General features: G+C 38.3%; 1 protein-coding gene across 4 annotated transcripts in view; it reads right to left on the bottom strand.

Moving 5' to 3' along the window:
• Positions 1-13,831: 13,831 nt before the first annotated feature.
• LOC307162720 (uncharacterized protein) overlaps positions 13,832-23,059 on the bottom strand; it is a 225,904-nt gene continuing 216,676 nt past the window's right edge. The window contains exons 1-3 of one of the 4 annotated variants that reach the window (XR_013821969.1): positions 15,679-15,954; positions 14,154-14,250; positions 13,841-13,875 (exon numbers count right to left, since the gene is read on the bottom strand). The gene's annotated coding sequence lies outside the window, so the exon portion shown is untranslated. Of the gene's footprint in view, positions 13,876-14,153; positions 14,251-15,678; positions 15,955-23,059 lie in introns of those variants that run through there. The other 3 variants (XR_013821970.1, XR_013821968.1, XM_079878250.1) reach the window with 3 other exon arrangements.

Raw genomic sequence — 23,059 nt, 5'->3', positions numbered from 1 at the left:
AAATTAATTCACTTTGAAATAAACATCAATTTATATTACTCTTTCAAAACTATACAGAAATTTAAATTGTAACCTTAGTCTGGGATCATAAAAGTGGTTTTCTCAAAGTAGAAATTAAAATAATAACATTTTATATGAGCAGAAACTGAAAATGATCAGATAAAGATCACCACAAAGCACTATTGTTCCCAGAGTAAAACACTATTCATATTTAGTATTGATTTAAAGGAGAACTCCGGTCAATTTTAACATTGAGCTATTTTTTTTTTTGTAAATTTGGAGTGCTGTCCAGAGAACAACGACAAAAATCGGTGTTGCCTACACTGTGTTATCCTCTTTTTAAAATTTGCACCCTGTTGACTTCAATGGATGATGTGTCATTACAAGTGCTCAGCCATGTGAGTGATTCCTTCAGAGTGATCACGGGTGAATCTGACACCAGTAGATGTGAAAGATATGAATAAAAATTATGTTTATTCAGCCAGCGCTCATACCTGTATTTACATCCTGTTTACGGTTGAAGTCCACAGTAGTCGATTGTCGAGTTCGGGCGCGTGATCATAGGTAACTAAACCTATGCACGTGAACTCGACAATCGATTACTATGGACTTCGACCGAAAACAGGATGTAAATTTTATTATTTATTTTTATGCTATTGCAGCTTAATAACATTTAGATTTTTAAATCATTTTAATCAAACACTGGTGAAACAACCACTTATGTCTGTAATGGTGACTTGATAGCTAGGACTGTAACTGTAGCTGGTTGAGAATAGGTGACCACTGTGGTGCATCGGTAAGAATGTAATCGAATGCTCTAAAGCTCTTCAATGGATTTATTGACAGCCAGCAGATGATTATCTGTCTTCCTGAGTGTACAGTATGTGTGGTTCTACAATAAACAATACAAAGAAAAATATCAGCATTTATGACAGTGCTGACAATAAGTAAAGCGAATAAATGGTAATTAGAACAACTTTCCCTTCAAGTAACTTTAGCTGCTTATATCAAATAACCAAATAATATACCAGATAGTGTTGTAGTACTCGAGACCGGTCTTGAGACCACTTTTTGATGGTCTCGGTCTCGGATTCGACCGCATTTGTACTCGGCCTTGTCTCGGTCTCGGACATTGAGGACTCGGGATTTTTTTTTCAAGACCAGTCAAGACCATAACTGTGGAAATATCACTAAATTGCCAGTAACACTGCCCATGAAACACGTAGATCAGCGGCCCATTGGTTCTTTTCTTGATTGACACTGGGCTGGGCCAATCACAACTGTAACGTAAGGTTTCGGTATGTGGTGGTAGATCACTCTATATGATAATAAACAGCAGAATGGAGACAGAAGACTTTCTCAAGCGGCACTTTTACTGAACACCGTCACAACAACAACACTTCCTTAAACAGCCTTACATGTGACTTCACTAACCAATCAGAAGCAAGGACTTAGACTGAGATAAATGTGAGTGAATCAGAGAGGCAGATTCAGCAGAATATCCTTACAATATTAAATATGTAAACACATAAATGTGTAAATAATTAACTGACTAAACATTGTAAATATACTTCTAGTATATTAACTCAAATATAAATCATATTAAATTCTAAGCATTACAACTTTCCAATATGAAATATGAACTCCACTTCTAAACCTTACACAACTTTAAACGAGTGAGCGAGCGTGCAGCAGTGTCAGTGTGTATCTGTCAAAATAGATGGAGAAGAAACGCAAGGAATGTGCAGATAAATAGCGTGAAAAAATAGAACCAGGCCCTTAAAGCAGACGCTTTATGTGTCAAAATATATGTTTTCTGACCTTCGTCAGCTCCAGCGGCAGATGATGATAGTGAGGACGGAGGATCAGGAGAGAGATGAGAAAGTGTAGAGCCTGCGGTAAGCAGAACTAGCCTTCTTTCAAAACACTTAGGCAGGAACCCATAACCCAGTTACAGATTATTTCCACATCTGCATAGTTGACGATTACCGCAATGCACTAGAAATGTAATGAGATGCGTTTGTTTTCCGCCAAAATAAAAGCTTGATGCAGTTTGTATCAAAATAAAAGATCATGTGCTTATCTCTTTCAAGTATAGAAATTGGTACAACACTAATTATGAAAGTTTATTTTATTTTTTAGTGCATTTGTTTTACAAAATATGGCTATTGCTGTCATTGGATTAATATTATAACTATTATGTAGTAGGTGTAATGTAAATAGACACTGTAACTTAAAGAGGTTTGAATTTTTCTTTGTTTAATTTGCACACTGAACATGGGTGAGCTTTTAATTTTGAACTCTCAAAGTGCACCAGATTGATGAATTTAACATTAAAATGCACAAAAAAAATTCTCACGGGGGGCATATGCCCCCGAACCCCCCTAGAAGGACCGAGGTCCACCCACCACAGTTTTAACAAAAATCCTGTAAGAAACACTTGTATTGCTATGCCAGAGCCGCTTATAGCTTGTTTTAGGATTCACCACTGTGGAGTATAGTTTGACTGTATTAATAAATGTCAAATTCTTACTTATTTCATCTGTTAACTCTCACTCGTTCCTATACTCACTCATTACATGGCATTAGTGGTTTTAATGAATAGGAGTTGGTATGCATATAATTAAGGGCGTGCAAAGATGGGTGGTGTTTATGATCATATAGTGGGCCGGTCTGGGCAAAAATGCCCGGGCCGATTTTTTGTCCCAGTCCAGCCCTGCACCCATCCCCGCCCCCTTTCACTCGCACTCCCAAGAAAGTGAGCTGTGGTTGTCAGGGAGCGGGAGAACATGTCTGCAAAATCTTCAGTAATAAAATTCGGCTACAAAAATCATAAAGAATATATTTGTAAAACAACATCCAGAAGAAAGCATTCAACTTCTGTAAATTCTGCAGTGCTTCACTTTCAGAGACGGTGGGGACTAAGTTACGTCAAACTTTTATCGTCACTTGGAAAGGAAGCACAAAGAAAGGTAAGCTAATGTTATGTGTACCCAATAGCTGGGTTAAAAATATTGGGTCGTTCTGTTGGGTTATTCGGCTCATTTATTGGGTTGTTTCTATAACAACGCAGCCCGTTGGGTTAAAATTCAAATTTCAACGGTTGATCCCCGCAGCTAACAGAAGATACACGGGTGAGTTAATATTACACTATACAGTATATTGTATACATGTTTGTTTGTTTTTTCGTTATAAAGTGACTTTAAGCTCTTACATAGTATTATTGCCGCTTTTTTTTTAATGTTCAGCCAATTATTTCCATGTTTATATCTCCCATTTGACTGCTTTTTGTCCGCTATCTGCGACTAACGACACCAATATAGCATATAGCCAGCCAATTTCTTAATACTTGGTTGTGATACTCTTCCTAACTTTCTATGTTCTTTCCCATTCTTTTTGGGAAAGTTATTCATATTTTCATATATTAACCGACGCGCTCGGCTTCAAGACCCAGCAGAAGCCTGGTCCATCCATCCAGTGTTGCAGTCACTTAACGTTACAGGAAGAAGGTATGCTGAGTTATATAAAGGCCTATATTGTAGCGCAAATGTTTTCTTGTTTTATCCCAACTACAGTGTGCATTTAAAATACTACAAAGTGTTAAACTAGGGTGACCATACGTCCTCTTTTCCCCGGACATGTCCTCTTTTTGGACCTAAAAAAATGCGCCCGGCCGGGACACCATTCATTGTGTGCGTTTTTGCATTGCTTTAGATCGCGCCTTCTCGCGCCATTGTTCGGTCGGTCATGTAGTACGTAACGCAAAACATTGGTCAAACAGTGGCACATGGCTCCTGAACTGCGTTAAAAAAGAGCCCAAATGTAATTTCACAAACTATTTACCGAGACATTTCCCGTGTTCCCGATTAAAAGCCTGAAATATGGACACCCTAATTAAACATTTTATCTATACAACTCTATAAAGATTAAACGTTATAAAATATAACTATGGCTCAATAAGATAGTAAGTTAATAGCCAGTTAAGTTACATAACACTTTTCAGATCTTTTCTATTGTCACTGACAATAGGCTTTATTTTTGTTAATTCACTTTATATTAACTAAACTTTTTTTTACACAGGATGCTATGGATTCATGTAAGGGAAACGCCTCAGAAGTGGAACCTTGAAACATTAATCGACAGATTTGCAGGTGAGAGATAATGTAACAAGCATATAGCAGCATCACTAATATAGTGAAACCTTTTTTGACTTCATGAAAATTAGAACTTAGGCCTAATGAAGGATAATAAATTATTCAAATGACACCTCTCCTTAAAGGAGTAGTCCACCAAAATGTTTTAAATCGGTCATAATTTTCTCACCATGTCCCTACTAACCTGTATGAATTTCGTTCTTATTTGGAACACAATTCCCAAGAGTTTTTTTTTTTTTTTACATCAATAAATCCAAAATAAACCAGAACATTTTCACACAGAAATAAAGCCTTGAGTCACAAATGCATTTTGGGACAAACTTGCTTGCTCATACATGCACACAAACATGCATTTGTATAGAGCAGCCTCAAATGCACATAAAGGGGTGAGACCTAACACCCACACAAACACAAATGCAGTGCACACACATGCATACACAACTTCATTTCTGCTAATTGGTGTTGGTTTTATATACACATTTTTAAATATTTTTTTAAATTTAAAATTTTTTTTTTTTTTTTCAGCATTTGGTTCATTAAAATAAATATAATTTGACAATCAAAACTCTACATCTTTTCTTTTAGTTGCATTTAAGTTATATTTTTGCAAATTTGTGGTGTTATTGCAAAACCAGACAATTTTAAAACACCTCAAATAATAATTGTTATTTGTTATTTGTCATTTGTTGATACAGCCTGTAGGTACATCATTTATGACAACACGTTTTGGGTAATATTTGATCCATGTGTGCATATTTACCATTTAAAAATTATTTTTAAAGGTTGGAACAAACATCATTTAATATTTGGAGGAGGAGGAGCAACGGAGGCAATTCCCTCATGTCCTGCAGCTTGGGGATAAATTCAACTGCTCACAAGCTTTCGTTATTGTGGGAGGAGCGGCACTAGAGCAAGACAGCCTTTTACAAGCTGTGGATACATGCTTTAAATTATTTTATGTTTTAGACATTGAGTATCCAAAGCCTGCAGCAGCTGTTTGGCAGTTTCTACAACACACAATATTCTGTGCCATGAAGGAGTTCCATCAACTCACTGTCGCCTACTTAGGCAGTTTATAATTGGATAAGCTGGACAAGCTTTGGTTTGTTTTGTTTGTTTATTTTTGTTTTTGTATTCCATGTTTCTTACAAACATAATTGTAATTTTAGCATTAATATTCTATCGCCTTATGAGGCAGTTTATAATTGCATTACTTTTTTAATTTTTATTGAAACAATTTCTTACCTTTAGGAAATACATTAAAACAATTGCAACAATAACTTTTGAATGCAATGTCTAATTGAATGTAAATAAAGAATTGTTAATATACTTAAGTTGTGATTTATTTACATGGCAGCATTTTGACCAAATAACCCAACAGATTAGTTTTTTGTAACCCAATTTATTGGGTAAAACTAATTACCTAATTTATTGGGTTAAAATAACCCAACAATAGGTCGGTGCTATATCAACCCACCATTGGGTTAGCTGTTGGGTCGTTTTTAACCCATCTTTTTTAAGTGAGTAAGTGATGTTAGCAAAGCTGGCTAGCTAACGTTAGCAATCTGCCATGTACCAAATTGTTTTACCCCTCACACAAAGAGGTTTAAAACCTCAATATTAGCTATAAATATTAATAGGGATGAGAATTGATACCGGTTCCACTCGAGAACCGGTTCTTATTTTTATGAACCATCAATGTTTGGTTTGACATCTTGTTCCTCGATAAAGTGTTTTAATTTCTGACCATTAGCAACTAAATCATGAATATCTAGATACTTTTCGGCTGCTTTTTAATTATTTTAATTCTATCACTTCTACTTGTTACTTGGGCTGAACAATTAACCACTTCCACCATAAAAGCAATGACATTTTTTTTATCCACAATTAAGTCAGCACAAAAAGTGTCCTCTCGTCTCGGTGACCCCAAAACGAAAGCGCTGATTGGCTGATCCCCGTTACCCCGAACATAAATAGCAAGTCCTTCTTTACAATGTCTATGGTGTTAAACATATTTGAAGTCAAATTTTGGTTTGTTCTAAAATTAGCAGAGATATGCAACTTTAGGTAATAATTAATAAATAAATAAATTACTTTAAAGACTCAGTTTCATTACTGCAAAAGTTAAAATGAAAGTACAGTGTAACTTTCAGTAATTACAGTTTACCTATAATGTACTTAGGTGTAAGTATAGGGGAATAATATGTAAAGTTTTGGGAATCAAGGGGTAACAACCAGGAAAATAGCAAACTATTTAGGCAAATTATTTAGACTTAGTATTTTAGAATCTTACTTTTGGGAGCAATTTAACGAGTACATACATGGCACCTTTTTGTAATAATATAGTGTATAAAAATACATAAAGGCTTTTTTTAAATGACGGGGTACATATCAGTGCATTTATAAAGTAGGCTAATTTGTTATTATTGCAAAGGTGCACTGATTAAGTTTCAAGGCAAGTAAAACTATTGCAACTTTTTTTTTTTTTATGCTGGGAAAATATACTCTTGTTCCATGTAGTTACAGGTAAAGTATGACATTGCGGGCTGTAAATTAAAGTGGTGCTTCTTACCCTCTTGTTTCATGTAGTTACAGGGTAAGTACTATAAAAACACATGTACACACACAATCTGATATCACTCGGAAAACTTTATTTGAAAAACAACTTATTTCAAAACGGATTTACAGCAATTTGTTTCTCTTGCTTGGTTTCCTCCTCCTCTTGTTCCTCTTTGTCTTTTTCTTTCTTTCCACTGATGAATCATGAATCTTAAGAATGAATCCCATGACATGTCTCTTGCTATTCTGTATTATGTGTTAAAAGAAAATACAGAACAGAAATGTCCTCACCATTTACTCATCTTTTACCCTCATGTCAACCGAGTGTAGTTGCTGTGCGAGTAAACCTCACTCCTCTGATCTCAATAGATGCTCTAGCGACAGATGCTAGAGGCTGCAGTCTTTAGCCTCCTTAGAGCGCCTGACTCTCATGCCGGAGACCCGGGTTCGAGACCCGCACGGAGCAGGGTGTGAAGGACCGGTGATAGGGGTTACACGAGATGTATACGAATTTCCTTCTTCAGATTAACACAAACACAAGTTTTTAGAAAAATAAATAATATCTGTGAATGCATATAATGCAAGCTCATGTGTTCCTAAAAGTTGACAACAACACATACAACAATAACTACAGTAATCCATACGACCCCAATGGATGAATCAATGTCTTCTGAAGTGAAACGATAAGCGTTTGTAATAAAGATACCAAATATTTTACATTTTTAAACTGTAGACTATCGCTTCCGACCAACTGTCACCTGCACGTTCATGAGAGGGTTGAGAAAAGCGTGACGTAAGCGCACCGAAAAACCAAATGTCGAATTATTATTATTTTTTAATGTTTTAATTATTGCTCACAACAAAATACAAACAATAACAGATAATAATAATGAAAAACAAACCATGCAGAAGAACAGAGACACCAGTTCTCGCGCAAGTTTCACATCAAACTCCCGCGAGAATGCAATGAACGCTTAAAGCTTCACCAAACGCGAAGCCATTCAAGCCGACCCTGTGAAGCCGACTCTCATGCACTCGCTGATGACAGTTGGTCGGTAGCGAAAAGATTAGTAAATTATGAGAACATTTCTGGGTGTACTGTATTTTCTTTTAGTACATAATACAGAATAGACAAAGACTCCTTCTTAAGATTAGGCTAATCAGTGGAACGATACACTCTAAAAACTGCTGGGTTAAAAAATAACCCAACCTTAACCACACGGCTGGGTCACTATTGGACAGAATACGCGCTGGGTTGGTTTGACCCAAGTGCTGGGTTTTATCATTTAACCCATATTTCGGGGTCATTAATTTGACCCAACCAGTGGGTGAAATTAACCCTCTTACTGGGTTAAGTCTTACTCATGTGCTGGGTTATTTCGTGTCTCATTGCCTTAATAAAATTAGTAACAAATATTTTTTATATTACGAATGTAAAATAATTATTGTCTCTGTTATACAATAAACCAGAGAGGCCACTGTAAATTTGATTTAAATCTCGTTTAATTGTTTTAAAAAAAACAAAAAAAAACAAAAACATTTTAAATACATGTCTTTAAAGGTGCAATGCGCAAGTCTCTGAGTTTTTGCAGAACTATGCCCCCCTCTGGCGACAAGCAAAACTGCAACCAGAGGTGTGCAGGCTCATGGACCACACGGTCTCTTTGAATCCATCTTCTACTTTTGTCGAAAGTTGACTAAAGTTTTGTCACTCGAGTTGTCTTCGCTGATACGGAGAATGGCGGCGAATACACAAACCTGCCAGAAATAGCCAGGTGAGCGTGAACGCGCATGACGTCACGCCCAGTCTCAAATTCCGTCCCGAATCCCTCTTATTTATTTTACTGTACAGGATTAGGCTATAGAGGCAATCGCAGTGATCAGAGAAGGGCTCATTCAGCCCATCAGGCAATTGTTTAAGCATGTATGGGTTAGAAAAACGGGTATTTTTAACATGAAATGTTGTGCATTGCACCTTTAATAATTTTTTGTATACAATTATTACAATTATACTATGTATACTTCTAAGGTAATAAAAACATAACGTTCATTAAGTAAAGTCTTTATACACCACTGTAAACATAGTTATGTATATATTGCATTTCTGTCAACAGATCCTCGTAAATATTACACAATGGACCTTTTAAAGTCGTTAAGCAACTCATTTGAACTTATACGATTACAATTTCATTAATTAAGATGTGTTGATTTATTAAGAACAGCAACAAACATTAAAATGCGACTAAATATCCAGCCCGGTCTCACCCCAAAACGTCATGTACTGACGGGTCTTGACCATACGGCAACATACGACGAAAAGGGTACCCCTAAAACGTCCATATGAGACGAAGACATAAGCGCACCAGCAGCGCCTCCTAGCGGTACCCTAACGCATACCTAAACCTACCCATAACCCGAATAGTCACATATGGACGTTTTAGGGGTACCCTTTTCGTCGTATGTTGCCGTATGGTCAAGACCCGTCAGTATGTGACGTTTTGGGGTGAGACTGTGTTAAAATATCACGTGGGCCTGAAACAACTGTTGTCCTCAAATTTTACAGAGGAGGACTCTTTTCCATTAATTTGATACAAGGGGAAACACTGCTTTGTGTATTTAACATAAAAAAAAAAATAAAAAAAAAAGCTTTGAAACCAAGATGAACAGCCTCCAGCAAAGACTCCGTCTCGATGGCGTGGCCTGGAGCAATGGCAAAGGTCTGACATGTTCCCCTCGTCTCATCCTTGAGGCACAGAATGCAGCAATGCTCCAGTCATCTCATTTTGTGAATATTCAACCATGTTGGTCCCCACCTGTTATTACACACAATCACTTAGAGTGTTGCAATATAACTAACATGCAAGTTAAGATTTTTTGTGGAAGTATCAAATTTGTTTATTGCAAACATTACCAAATATGAATAAATGTGGCAAACAAAATGTCTATTTATATTCAGTATTTGAAAACTGAATTATAGTAGGCTAATAAAAGAGTACTTTGGACTAATATTGTCAACATTTAGGCAATAAAAGTCTAAATATTACTGTAATGTTGATAGTGTCTTTAACATTAAAACTCATGAACAACATGAAAATAGAAACAAGACTCTCTTTATAGAAAACTGGTTTAAACATGATATTCTACTGGTATCCCAATTATTAAATAACTCAAATCAAATTTTAACTTATGACGACTTCACCCATAAATTTAATTCCCATCCTCCAAGAAAATAGTCGAGATAGTTGAGAATGCAAACGCCTTGTTCTCTCATGGGAACAATGGCCGCCTCCGTGACTTTCGTGAAGACACGGGGCGACAGGGCCAGCCGGAAGGGTAGGACTTTGTACTGACACACTCAACCCTCAAAAGCAAACCGTAGAAACGGTCTGTGTCGAGGAAGAATCGAGACGTGAGAGTACGTGTCCTTCAGGTCGATCGCTGCAAACCAATCCTGGGGACGGATGCATTCGAAAATGCGCTTCTGCGTAAGCATTTTGAACAGGAGTTTGTGCAGGGCCCGATTCAAAATACGCAGGTCCAGGATTGGCTGTAACCCACCGCCTTTCTTGGGTACAGTAGGGGCTGTAAAACCCAAACCTCATCTCGGCAGGAGGGACCGGCTCGATCACGTCCTTCGCCAGCAGGACATCAATCTCTTCCCACAAGACAGGGGCACCCACTGACCGCACACGGCTGAAGTGGACGCCTCTGAACTTGGGAGGCCGGCGTACAAACTGAATTGCATAGCCGAACAGAATGGTGCGGATGAGCCATCGGGACGGACCCGAAAGCGCTAGCCAGGCTTCCAGATACCGTCTCGTGTAGCGACTGAGAGCGGGGTCTGGGCGTTTTAACTTGACACCAACCTGCTTCCACCTGTGGGCAGACGGCAGAGAAGGCCCGTGGGAGGGGGAGAGACGAGGAACGAGGCCCTGACTCCTCGTGACCTGGTCTCTGCGCCTCCGTGCCCAGCTGCAGACAGGAGCGATGCAGCCGAGGCTGCGTCACTGCTATCCGCGAGCTGGGGAGAGGGGAACGGGAGTGGCGCTGTTCGGGGATGGCGCGCACTGCCATTCTGACCCTCTCGGATGGAGGAGACTGGTCTTACTGGTCTGCCAGACTCGACCGTGAGGGGAAACGAGGAGCGGGGCCCGGGGGCATCGAGTCCTGGTTTCTGCCTCCTCACCCAGCGAGAGACGAGAGTGACAAGGCCGTAGCCCTCACTGTCATCTGAGCACTGGGGCCCGTGAGTGACTCAGAGGAAGTGGACTGCTCAAACATTGGGTACTGCTGACTGGATGACCAGCGGCAGAACAGAAATTAAATTCTCCACCCGGCCCTCCCCCGGGGGAAGGAGTGGTGATGACATGCACTACCGAAGAGCAGACATCATATACTCCGGGTCGCTCCTCTCAGGGTCGTTTCCCTTCCCTTTGCTGGGGGGAAACGAACTCCGAGCGGGCTGGTTTTGAGGCGTTTCTGGACCACCAGTGTGGACATCGTCTGACCGAGGGCCAGCGCTGTGACTAATCACGGTCAGCCACTAAGAGCAGCTCCACCCCGAATCAGAACTACCCACGTGCACTGAATGTGCAGGGGTAGTGAGAGAGGGAAAACTTCTGCAGATTTAGGCATGTTTGGCTTGCCAAATTGGCACCAAAATGCTTCCATACTGCCAAAATTTTTCAGCCCTCAGAGTATAACAGCCCTCTCTCCGATGTAGCGATCGACATCTGTCCTCCCCTGGGGCCCCGAATGAAATGCTTGGTCCCTTATGAGAAGGACCAAAATCCCATTCAAAGCCTCGACGGCACACGGCACGCTAAGCGGCTCAAGCTTTTACAAGAAAGGGAAGACGAACAACGTGCCGACGTGGTCATGCACTCATGAGAGAACATGAACCACCCATGAACGCAGTCTCAACACACTGATTGGGCATGTGAAACAGCGATCATGGCCGTCAACCAGGCATGCAAGACAGTGAATGTGGCCATTGCCTCGATGACACACGGCACGCGGAGCGTTCAAGCCCTCAGGCAGGACGAACAAAGTGCTGACGTGGTCATGCTCTCATGTAGAGAGCACAAACCACCCACGAACACAGTCTCAGCATGTTTGCGATGCGCTAGAGGAGTGAGTGGTTCGTGCTCACTGTAACCCTCAGATCACCAATGTTATTCGCCAAAGTAGCCCTCCTCTGGTGCACCAGAAGAGAAACTAGATCGGGAAATAAGCAAAGGGACTCACCTCATAGAGGCACGCGAGTCTTGATCTTGACCGCGCATCTTGAGCGCCGAATGACGCGTGCTGAGTTGCCGTGACAACCCACGCTGTCAACCGGCGCTCGACGGCACGCTGAGCGGCTCGAGCCTTTAAAAAGGGGAGACGAACAACGTGCCGACGTGGTCATGCACTCCTGAGAGAAAATGAACCACCCACGAACGTAGTCTCACACACTGATTAGGCAAGTGAAACAATGAACGTGGCCGTCAAATGAGGACAGGAAATGATTGCATCCAGAAACACACGAGTGAAACGTCTTCACTCGTTTTCACTCGATCTTCACTCGTGTTGCTCTTTCAGGAAGAAAGTGCTCTCTTTATTGTGCTGAAGCACACAGGGACCCAACACGGCAACACAGCGGGGAAACTGCAAGCCCGCTGTGCGCACTCAACCATTTACCAGCTGTGAAAACAGCTTTTGAATTAACAGCGTGTAGACGCAGCCGGCAGACAGGAAATTGCGCGGTTGCTGAAACGCCGTCACACCAACACAGAGAGATCCCTTCCCAAAATAGCAGACTCGTAGAGCGTAAGATAGATACAATCTTAAAGCTCATTCACTCAGAGAGGACACAACCGGTCGGCTCCGAAGCTAAAAGCACTATGCATGCGTTGCTTCCGCCTTTTTATACCCGCGCTGGTAGGCGGGCTGCGGAATGCAAATCCTGCATGCCAATTTTCATTGGCTCGTTTTAATTCACTCGTAGGCAATTGGTCTCCCTAGCGTGATCCCAATTCGTCAGGGAACTCCCCCGACGACACGTCGGAGTTCCCAGGACGAAAGGGAACCACTGACATGGATACAACATTGCTAATGATGACGTCATCTGCAGTAAATGGTATTTTCTCGTCAAAGAAATATTATATTTATCATATATAACTTGTCAAAACACCAATAAGGATTACACGCAACTTCTCTTTGTTCACGCTGCTCTCTTTCTTCTGGTTTTGTAAAGCTATGTTGAGATGGAGATAATTTCAGTGTATTTTGTAAAAACTGTGTTGTTTAAAGTACATTGTAATTGTTCTGATTCATGAAGCCTCATGGTGTGAATGAAACATCAAATTGACTAGAAATGTATAATTTAGTTAGGCATTTAAAAGCTCTATTGAGAAAAATAAAACATGGAAAGCTCAAAAAGCAATCATACCAGGATACTTCATGACTTTCAGAACTAGAATTATTCCTGATTCAAGCAGAATCAGCAGAAAATAAAAATGGGCAATAACAATGAGATGTTGATCAAATGAGTTTAATCAATCAATACATGAAGCAAATACAACCATTAAGTAAAAGTGAAAGCGAATGAGACAGATCTCTCTCTTTACTGACTTATAAGAGCCAAAGCATCAGAAAAGTGTCCAGTTTCAAAAGATACATGAAAGCATATCTTGCATTTGCATGGAAGAGCAGAAGTGGAAGAGAAACTAGATTTTCTGATGAAAAACAATGAAGAACGAGTTAAAAATTAATATCAGATTCATGTCTTTCTTAAAAGTGTTATGGCCTTTTTCTCCAGTGTGAATTTTCTGAAACTCTTTCAGTTCATCTTCTATAGTAAAGGACTTCAGCACTGAAACACACACCGCCGTGTCTTTTTTGCTGTAATATTACTAATGAATCTTCTCCTTTGTGTGAATCTTCAGGTGTTTCTTCAGGACTGACGCCGAGTGAAACTGTTTACTGCACTGATCACAGTTAAATGGTCCTTCTTCAGAATGAGATGATGTGATTTCAGAGTGAAAGCCTGATCCGCTTCTTTCCAGTGTGAACTCTCATGTGAATCTTCAGACTAGATTTACATGTGAAATGGTGACAGATTTACAGGTGATAGATTTTTTGGCTTCTGTTTTTCCTTTCTCGTTCGCATCCATCAGGTCTAAAAGAAACATTAAATCATGTGAGATTTCAAATGAGAGACAAATGTGAAATGATAAGTGAAGCTCAAAGTCAAGATCACTGATGAGTTCAACAGTCATTTTAATCTCATCAAATCTGGTGGACAATGGCTGTGCACGATTATGATCTATTTTAATGTCATGAAGATTATTTGTGTTATAAATCACTAGTTTGGTCATGAAACAATGTAAATCTGGTGAGCATCAGCATGTTCTTCATCATGAAGAATGAAAGAAGGAATCAAGAATAAACACCAACCTCTTTGTTCTTCAGTATCTTGATGTTTCATTCTGCAGGTTCTGGATCACTGGCGTTCTCTCCGTCCTCTCCTTCCAGATGCTTTCTGGCAGTTCTGCTAAAAACAAACAAGTTTCATTTCTTACAGACATGATACGAGAGGAATAATCAATATTTAAAGTACTAAGGCTAATCACATGTTAAAAAAATAGTGACCTTGATCATGTAACTTAGTGTTGTTCAAACCCAAATGATTACTTACTTTGATACTTTATTTGAACCAATTATTGCTTGTTATTATATATTTGTATTTTAAAGGCTGTTGTTTCACTTGGATCTATCTTTGCGATCACATTTATGTTCGATTACTCGATTTATCGGTGGAATAATTGGTAAAATACTCAATTACTAAAATAATCGATAGCTGCAGCCCTACTTTACTTTGATTTAAAATGTCTTTTGATGTCCTCTGTTTAATATTTTCATCTAGCTGTCCTGAACAGAAGCCCAGAACATGTGGATATATTGACATCCAGAACATGCTAACTTTCTCAGACTTATTATTGCTGTTATTATTATTACTAATATTTACTGTCATTTTTTTTTATTGTCATGTTTATATACAATGTTTTACTAAATTAGTCAATAGATTAATCGATACAAAAATAGTCATAAGTGGCAGCCCTAGAAAAAACTATTATGGAGTGGAAATGGCTTATAAGTCAATAAGAGGTCCTCTTCCGCCATCTACTGTTTATAGTACTAATTTCAAATTCTTAAATAAATATGTTGGTTTGCCAAGTATAAGTTTTCCTACACTTTGAAATGTTTAGTTTTACAAATAGGGACAATCTTTGAAGCATGAACAAATCATGGTTTTGGTCATCATATTAAAAATAACATTAAAACTGGATAATATAAAAAAAAATTGAAGAGCTGGAAAAAGTGTGATGGACTTGAAAGTCCTCGATTAGTGCTTGAATTTTACTCTCAAAAGGATGTACGAACCCTGAAATGAATAATGTAAAAAACATTTGACTATTTCTGCCACAATACCATGGTTACAGTTAGCATTACTACATTAAATCCAAAGGGAATATTGGTGATTTGTGGACTTAAAAGCCTTATAACTTAAAACTTCATGAACTTGTTTGTTCAAGGCACAATGTTTCTACTGGCTTCCAAGTCAGTGCCCATTATTTACTCACTCTCAAGTCATCCTAGGTGTGTATGACATTCTTTTAGACAAATACTATCAGAGTTATATTAAAAAAATATGTCCTGACTCTTCCAAGCTTTATAATGGATTATAATGAATTTACATTTACTTGCAGTCTAGAGCCCTGTATAGTGCTTTATTTCTGCTTTTACATGAGCGCCACCTACTGTCAGAGAGCGCAAGTTAATAGATATCAATCAACAAAGTGTCCTGTGCTCACCACACACCGGCTATAGGTGAAGAGGAGAGATTTGGCTATAGAGTGATGTGTGTCTAACTTACACAGAAGAGACTTTGTTGCTCAGCACATGAAAATAAACTACTTACCGTGATCTCAGACTGTGTTGATGTGGTTTCTCCACTGCATGGATCTTCATGTGTAGCTTCAGGTGAGTTTTAAAAGAGAAACTCTTTCCACACTGATCACACATGTGCAGCTTCTCTCCAGTGTGGATCATCTCATGTCTTTTCAGAGATGATGAATCAATGAATCTCTTGTCACAGTGTGAACACTTGTAAGGTTTTTCTCCAGTGTGGATTCTCTGGTGCACTTTTAAACTGTTTGCTGTAGTAAAAGTCTTCTCACACTCAAAGCACATGTACTCTCTCACACCAGTATGAGTTTTCTCATGTCTATGTAATCTTACCAGCAGTGAAAAACTCTTTCCACACACAGAACATGAATGCGGCTTCTCCTTCGTATGAACTCTCAGGTGTTTCTTCAGCTCTGATGCACAGATAAATGTTTTGCCGCATTGAACACACGAGAATGGCTTCTCTCCAGTGTGGATCCTCATGTGAACATTAAGGTGAAAAGATCGACTGAAATCTTTCCCACATGTATCACACTTAAACGGCTTCTCTCCAGTGTGGATCCTCATGTGTCGCTTCAGGCTATTTTTAAAAGCAAAACTCTGTCCACACTGATCACACGTGTGCGGCTTCTCTCCAGTGTGGATCAAGATTTCATGTGTTGTCAGATGTCCTGATTGACTGAATCTCTTGTCACAGTGTGGACACTTGTAAGGTTTTTCTCCAGTGTGAATTCTCTGGTGCACTTTTAAACTCTTTGCTGTAATAAAAGTCTTCTCACACTCAAAGCACATGTACTCTCTCACACCAGTGTGGATTTTCTGATGTTCATGTAAAGTTTGCAGCCGTGAAAAACTCTTTCCACACACAGAACATGAATGCGGCTTCTCCTTCGTATGAACTCTCAGGTGTGTCTTCAGGTTTGATGCCCAGGTAAATGTTTTGCCGCATTGATCACATGTGTACGGCTTCTCTCCAGTGTGGATCTTCATGTGAACATTAAGGTTTGCTAATTTACTGAAACTATTCCCACATTGATTGCATGGGAACGGCTTCTCTCCAGTGTGAACTCTCATGTGAGCATCAAGATTATATGTGTTTGAGAAACTCTTCCCGCATTGATCACATGTGAACGGCTTCTCTCCAGTGTGAACTCTCATGTGACGCTCAAGACCATCTTTGCGTGTGAAACTCTTTCCACACTGAGTGCAGGTGAAAGATTTCTTGGCTCTTCTTTTCTTTAAAAATGTCTTTTTAGTCTTTGAGCGACTCAAAGGTTTTTCTCCAGGTTTGACATGATGTTCCTCCTTCACTTCTCTCAGTTCTTCACTCTCCTCCACTTCACTCAGTTCTTCACTCTCCTCCTTCACTTCACTCAGTTCTTCACTCTCCTCCTTCACTTCACTCAGTTCTTCTCTCTCCTCCTTCACTTCACTCAGTTCTTCACTCTCCTCCTTCACTTCCATCAGGTCTGACATGAAAGAAAATTGTATCAAATAAAATATTCAGTACATCAAAATAATTAATTGAAAGAAATATAAATTGAAAGGACATGAAAGTGAGCCTTAAAGTAATAGTAGAAAGTAGACAACTGTTATAAAATATTATGATAATTTGATGCCTTTTTATAATTTTATTATTTATCAGTTAAAATAGTATTAGCTTGATCTGATGTTGATAATCAATATACAAATTTCTCAAACCTCCCTTTACTGAACATTTGTTGGAGAAAACCCCCAGAACATTCTGTTCCATTTCATAGTTGAACTGTTTATCTAAAAGTGATGAAGTGCTTGAAAGTTTCTAACATGAATGTTCTTCAGCATCATGAATGAATGAAGAATAAACACCAACCTCTTGGTTCTTCAGGATCTTCAGTGTGTTTCATTCTGCAGGGTTCTGGATCACTCATGTTCTCACTGTCCTCTTTAATAAACTCAGTCTTTGCAGATTTCAGCTCTTCCTGATGCTCTGATGCTCGTCTTCACTTGTAGCTGATGGGAATTTACAGCATTTATTGGAGAATTGATGTGGGAGGAGCTTCACTGACCATGTGACTGATGTGGGAGGAGCTTCATAGATGATGCAATTGGTGTAGGAGGAGCTTATCTGCCCAAAATCTAAAATATATCAGTTACTGAGTTTGTTTTTATACTAAATGACACTTCTAAAATATTATGATCATTTGCAGAATGGATTTTTATGAATTGATTATATGTCCTTGAAACTTTCCTTGAATGAGGTAAATTTATCTTCCAATTATTATTTTTAAAACATTATCGAATCTGAATCCAGGGACAAATCCCATTGTTGCCATATTTTGACACCAGCTTTGAGATTGATATTTATTTTACTAAAACATTTTGAATTATTAATGGCCGTTCACACTAGACTTTTGCTTACACTGACTTTCATTCATACGCATGTGAAAGTGGGACACCAGAAACACAAGCTCAAGTGAATAACCCTGTGAGAAATAATTCATTCATTATTTGTATTGCTAATCCTAACATTATTCTGTTTCTTCATTAAAATACAGGTATCTAGAAATAAATAAAATAATATTTAAATTCTTCCAAATATGAATAATGGTAAGAAAAACAGTTGAAATCATAAACACAGAAATAAACATATAGTGTCAATTTACATTAAAATACAGGTGATAAATGTACATATAGTAACCATCAAATCCCCTCAGTCTGTTGACACCAATGAAATGAGCTTTAAGTGTCAATTTACAGGAGATCTGAAGACATCAGCATAATAAATGAGGTGAAAACAGGAACTATTGTCATGAAATAAAGAGTGTTTTCAGCAGATCTGTTAATATTGATGAGCCTCAGACTATCAACACTCATTCAACAAGCCATTCAGGATCATCAGCAGATCATCTCACTTTATTCTGAGTGTTTGCTGTTAGAAACACATTATTTGAGTCAGGATACATGATAAAAGCCTGTTAAACTGCTCCATTGAAAGACAATACTCTTATTTCCAGGGATTAAAGTGAAAAAAATTCTTCTGACTGAACTTTTTTTTTAGGCCAAGTCATATTCCTTTAACTTTTTAAATAGTCGAGACCAATAGCGTTTTAAGGGGAGACGTTTTAAACCGCTTTAAAGGGATAGTTCACCCAAAAATGAAAATTCTGTCAGTAATTACTCACCCTCATGTTGTTCCAACCGCGTAACACCTTCGTTCATCTTCGGAGCACAAATTAAGATATTTTTTATTAAATCTGAGCGCTGTCTCACTCCTCCATAGGCTGCTAGGTGGCCGAAACTTGCTGGCCCAGAAAATGTATTAAAGACATCGTTAATATAGTCCAAGTGACTCCAGTGGCTCAATCTTAAGTTTTTAAAGCGACGAGAATACTTTTTGTGCGCAAAAACAAACACAAATAACGACTTTATTCCACTTTTCATTTCCTTCTCTCTGGGCCTCGAGTCTTTGCACGTAGTGTTTAAGCGTAGCGCGTCTGTGTTGCACGTCATCACGTAGGCTCACTATTGGCCGACGCTGGTCATGTGTGATACGTGGTGACGAATTTTCATTTTTGGGTGAACTATCCCTTTAATATTGCCAGTAGGCGCAATAAGTAATATATATATATATATATATTAGGGCTGTCAAACGATTAATCGCGATTAATCGCATCCAAAATAAAAGTTTGTTTTTACATAATATATGTGTGTTTACGGTGTATAATTATTTTCTATATATAAATACACACACATGCATGTATATATTTAAGAATTTTTTTTTATTTTTATATAAAATATTTATATATAATATAAATTATATATAATATAAATATATATACAATATAAATATATATACACAGTATATACATGCAAATATTTCTTAAATATATACATGCATGTGTGTGTATTTATATATAGAAAATAATTATACACCGTAAACACACATATATTATGTAAAAACAAACTTTTATTTTGGATGCGATTAATCGCGATTAATCGTTTGACAGCCCTAATATATATATATATATATCAGGGTTTCCGTTGTCCGGTAATTGCCGGACATTGGCCGGAAAAAAAATGAAATGTCCGACAAAATTAAATCTCTCCGGTAGGCCTGTCGCGATAGTCGATAAGTCAATTAATCGCACGATAAAAAAAAATGAGCTCGATAATTTTTCCGGCCGCGATAATTCCATTTGCATGCTTGTTTGTTTTCCTCGTCTCTCTCTCTCTCTCTACCAAAGAGACTGGATGACCACTCTCGCTCGGTTCTTTAGCGTATAGGAGGAGTGAACCCTCTTGTTGTCAGTTGCATGGTCTTTGTGGGGAGGCGGCGCCGCGTTTGCGGCTACTGCCGGGAGAGAGAGAAGACGCTAATTGTGAGTTGCGACAGCGAGCCCGATCACATGAAAATGCGTATCTATACCACGAATGTTATTTCTCGTGCCATTTATACGCCAAAAATAGTTTTTGCGTGCATATGATACGCTCTTTATGGCGTGTAATACGCACGCACTCCTCACCCCTAATCCTAACCAAGTATTTTCAGTGCGCAGCATACACGCAATAAAGTGCGTCTCCGTCTTCCCGACAGTACACAATCACTTGACAAAGTAACAGGACGACAAAGTAACCGGAGGACAGTGCAGAATGGTGTGATATGGCTTGTTGAGGCTTTTTTTTATTTGTTTACAAAGGTCCTAACTGTCAGTTTGGCCTGTTATGGAATGTATCACTATTTATGCCTAATGTCTAAAGCCTATGTTTAATATTTTTCGAAGTGCAATTTTACATCCATTTTATTTATTAACAGACATTTATTTTGTTAACAGACACTAAAGGGGGTCACACACCGGACGCGCAGCTCGCCGCGCCGCGCCACGTCTAGGACAACTGTCACCTGAAAATCCGATAACATAAGCAATTTTCTGATTTCTGTAAATAAATATAAAACTAAATGTATATTGCAGCACAGGGTTAAGTCCATATATACATTAACTACGATTTGAGACACATAAATGTAAATTTAATATAAAACTATTTAAATGGCGCTCTGTGGCGCGGCAGGATTTTGAACACGGTCCTGAAGCCGTTGCTGGGCGCCGCGGACAGACGCCGAAAGGCGCCGCCGGTGTGTGTACTCTCATAGAGAATAATGTGTTCGAATTTAAAAAACGTGGCGCTGCGCTGAGCTGCGCGTTCGGTGTGCGAACCGAAGAGTCCATTGCTTTCATTGTTTTTGGTTGTGTTGTTCATTTTTTGGATATTTAAAATGTTTTCCGTTTTCAATGTTTAATATTCTTTAGAAATAAAAGTTTATAGATCGTTGAAAAGGTGTACCTGCATTATTATGCCATTATAATTATATTAAATGAAAATGGTCTCAGAACGACAATATTATCGTTTATCGCGATAATTTCTTGGACAATTTATCGTCCAGCAAAATTTGTTATCGTGACAGGCCTACTCTCCGGTAAAATTGTCCGATTAAAATTGCCTTATAATCCCGCCCCCCTAACACAATCTGAATTTGAGAATAAGCCTAAAATGTATAAAGCAAAAATACACCGACCTTTGGCTATGTTATAAAGGAACAGGCTCTACCGTTTGAAAGTTATTAAACATTATTACATTGGTTGAATTCCAATGTGGAATGCGGTCGGTTAATTATTTCTTGATATCAGACCGCTGCGAAGCACTAGCGGCACCAGGATTTTGAGGTGCATCTCCAGAAAACTGGATGGGCCAGTTAAAATAAGCCAAAAAATAAATAAAAACGGGTTCCCCTTCATCTCCGTTTCAGCGCTTTTCTGGGCACGGAGGGCAGTGACTCAGTAGCCTACCTGAATTTATGCGTATAGGTAAAAAAAAAAAAAAAAAAACTTAAACAGGATTTTTTTTGTTGCTTTTTTAATACAATTACAATTTCATTTAATTTATTGTTTAATAAAATTTATAGGCCTATTATTTTTAGTTTATTAACAGCAACAACAGCTGTAAAGATGAAGTTGACGATCGCCATCTCCTTAGTGAACGCGCCTAGAGAGAAATGCACATCATGGATTAAATAATCAGAGAGCAGCCTATTTCTTTTCGTTTTAAATTGTTAAAAAGACATTGCAAGCTTTCTTAAGATATATTTCATGTCTGTGAGGCCTACGCTGAGTTTTGTTAGGATGAGATGCGCTCCTGTTCACGAGCAATGCAATGACCGCGCGGGCGCCTCCATGATTAGGCCTATCGTCTGCTATATTTTGCTGCTTATTTATTAAATACAGGCAATTGATTGATAAAAAAATTATTAAAATTAAGATACAATTTATACAAAACGAAATTCACTTCAAAAAAGTCATTCTACAAAACCAAACTTAATTAAGTGGTCAAAATCATGTCTGACCCGCTCCATGTCTCTCGATATTGCGCATCCTATCTTACTCGTGCGGTTCACTTTTCATAATCAACATAAATTAAAAAAAAAACATTATAATATTTTAACAAATATTAAACTAAATCAGCTCATTTAATGGCTACAACACGTATAGTAGTCCTAGACTCTCTATTTGTACAAATTGCTGCACATTCAATTTATTCTGAATTTTGCACACATAAGTTGAAAGGCATTTGTTTGTGCATGCATAGCAAAACATATCTGCAACATTTATCAAGTTCACTGATAATTATGCGCGCATTTATTAATTATTATCTTAATGAATAATGAAACAAGGACGAAGCATATAAACTATGTTGTTTGTTTAGAATGGAATGGATCGCAAATAGATCCGAATGAAGAAACGTACAAAACCATAGTAGAAAATGGGTCTAGCATATATATAGGCAAATTATAACACGTTTAAACTTTCGTTAAGTAAAGGGGAATATATATATATAGGCAAATTATAACACGTTTACACAAAATTTGTTAACACACACAAGTACTTTTCCCCTTTACTTAACATAAATTGTAAGAATATGACTAATAGTAAAGACTAGTACTAATAAATAAACATTAGGCCTATGCTAAAGCTATTAAAAAGCAGTCCCAAACTAGTCATTTAAAAATATTAAAAATAACACAAAGAAAAATAGTGGCATTTTGGGGTTAATATGGAAACGACAGTTACCATGGTGAATACACAATATTAACAATAACTGTTAATGAAACATGGAAACTGCTCCTGGTGAATAGAATGAAAATCATACCTGCATTTCTTTTATTTCGTGTAATTTACAACGTAATGGCGTTGCATGCTCGTAGTTTCTTTTGTACTTGATCAGTGAGGCGATACGTATCGCCTCACTGATCAAGTACAAAAGAAACTACGAGCATGCAACGTCAATTTGCGCGTGCAATTGCGTGTGCGCAACGAGAACAGGATAACGGCTGACAGGACAAGACAGTCCGTTTTTCTGAG

The sequence above is a fragment of the Squalius cephalus genome, assembly GCF_949319135.1.
Source record: "Squalius cephalus genome assembly, chromosome: 1".
Taxonomy (NCBI): Eukaryota; Metazoa; Chordata; class Actinopteri; order Cypriniformes; family Leuciscidae; genus Squalius; species Squalius cephalus.
Note: the sequence above shows the minus strand (reverse complement) of the source record. Positions and strands in the feature narration are given on the sequence as shown.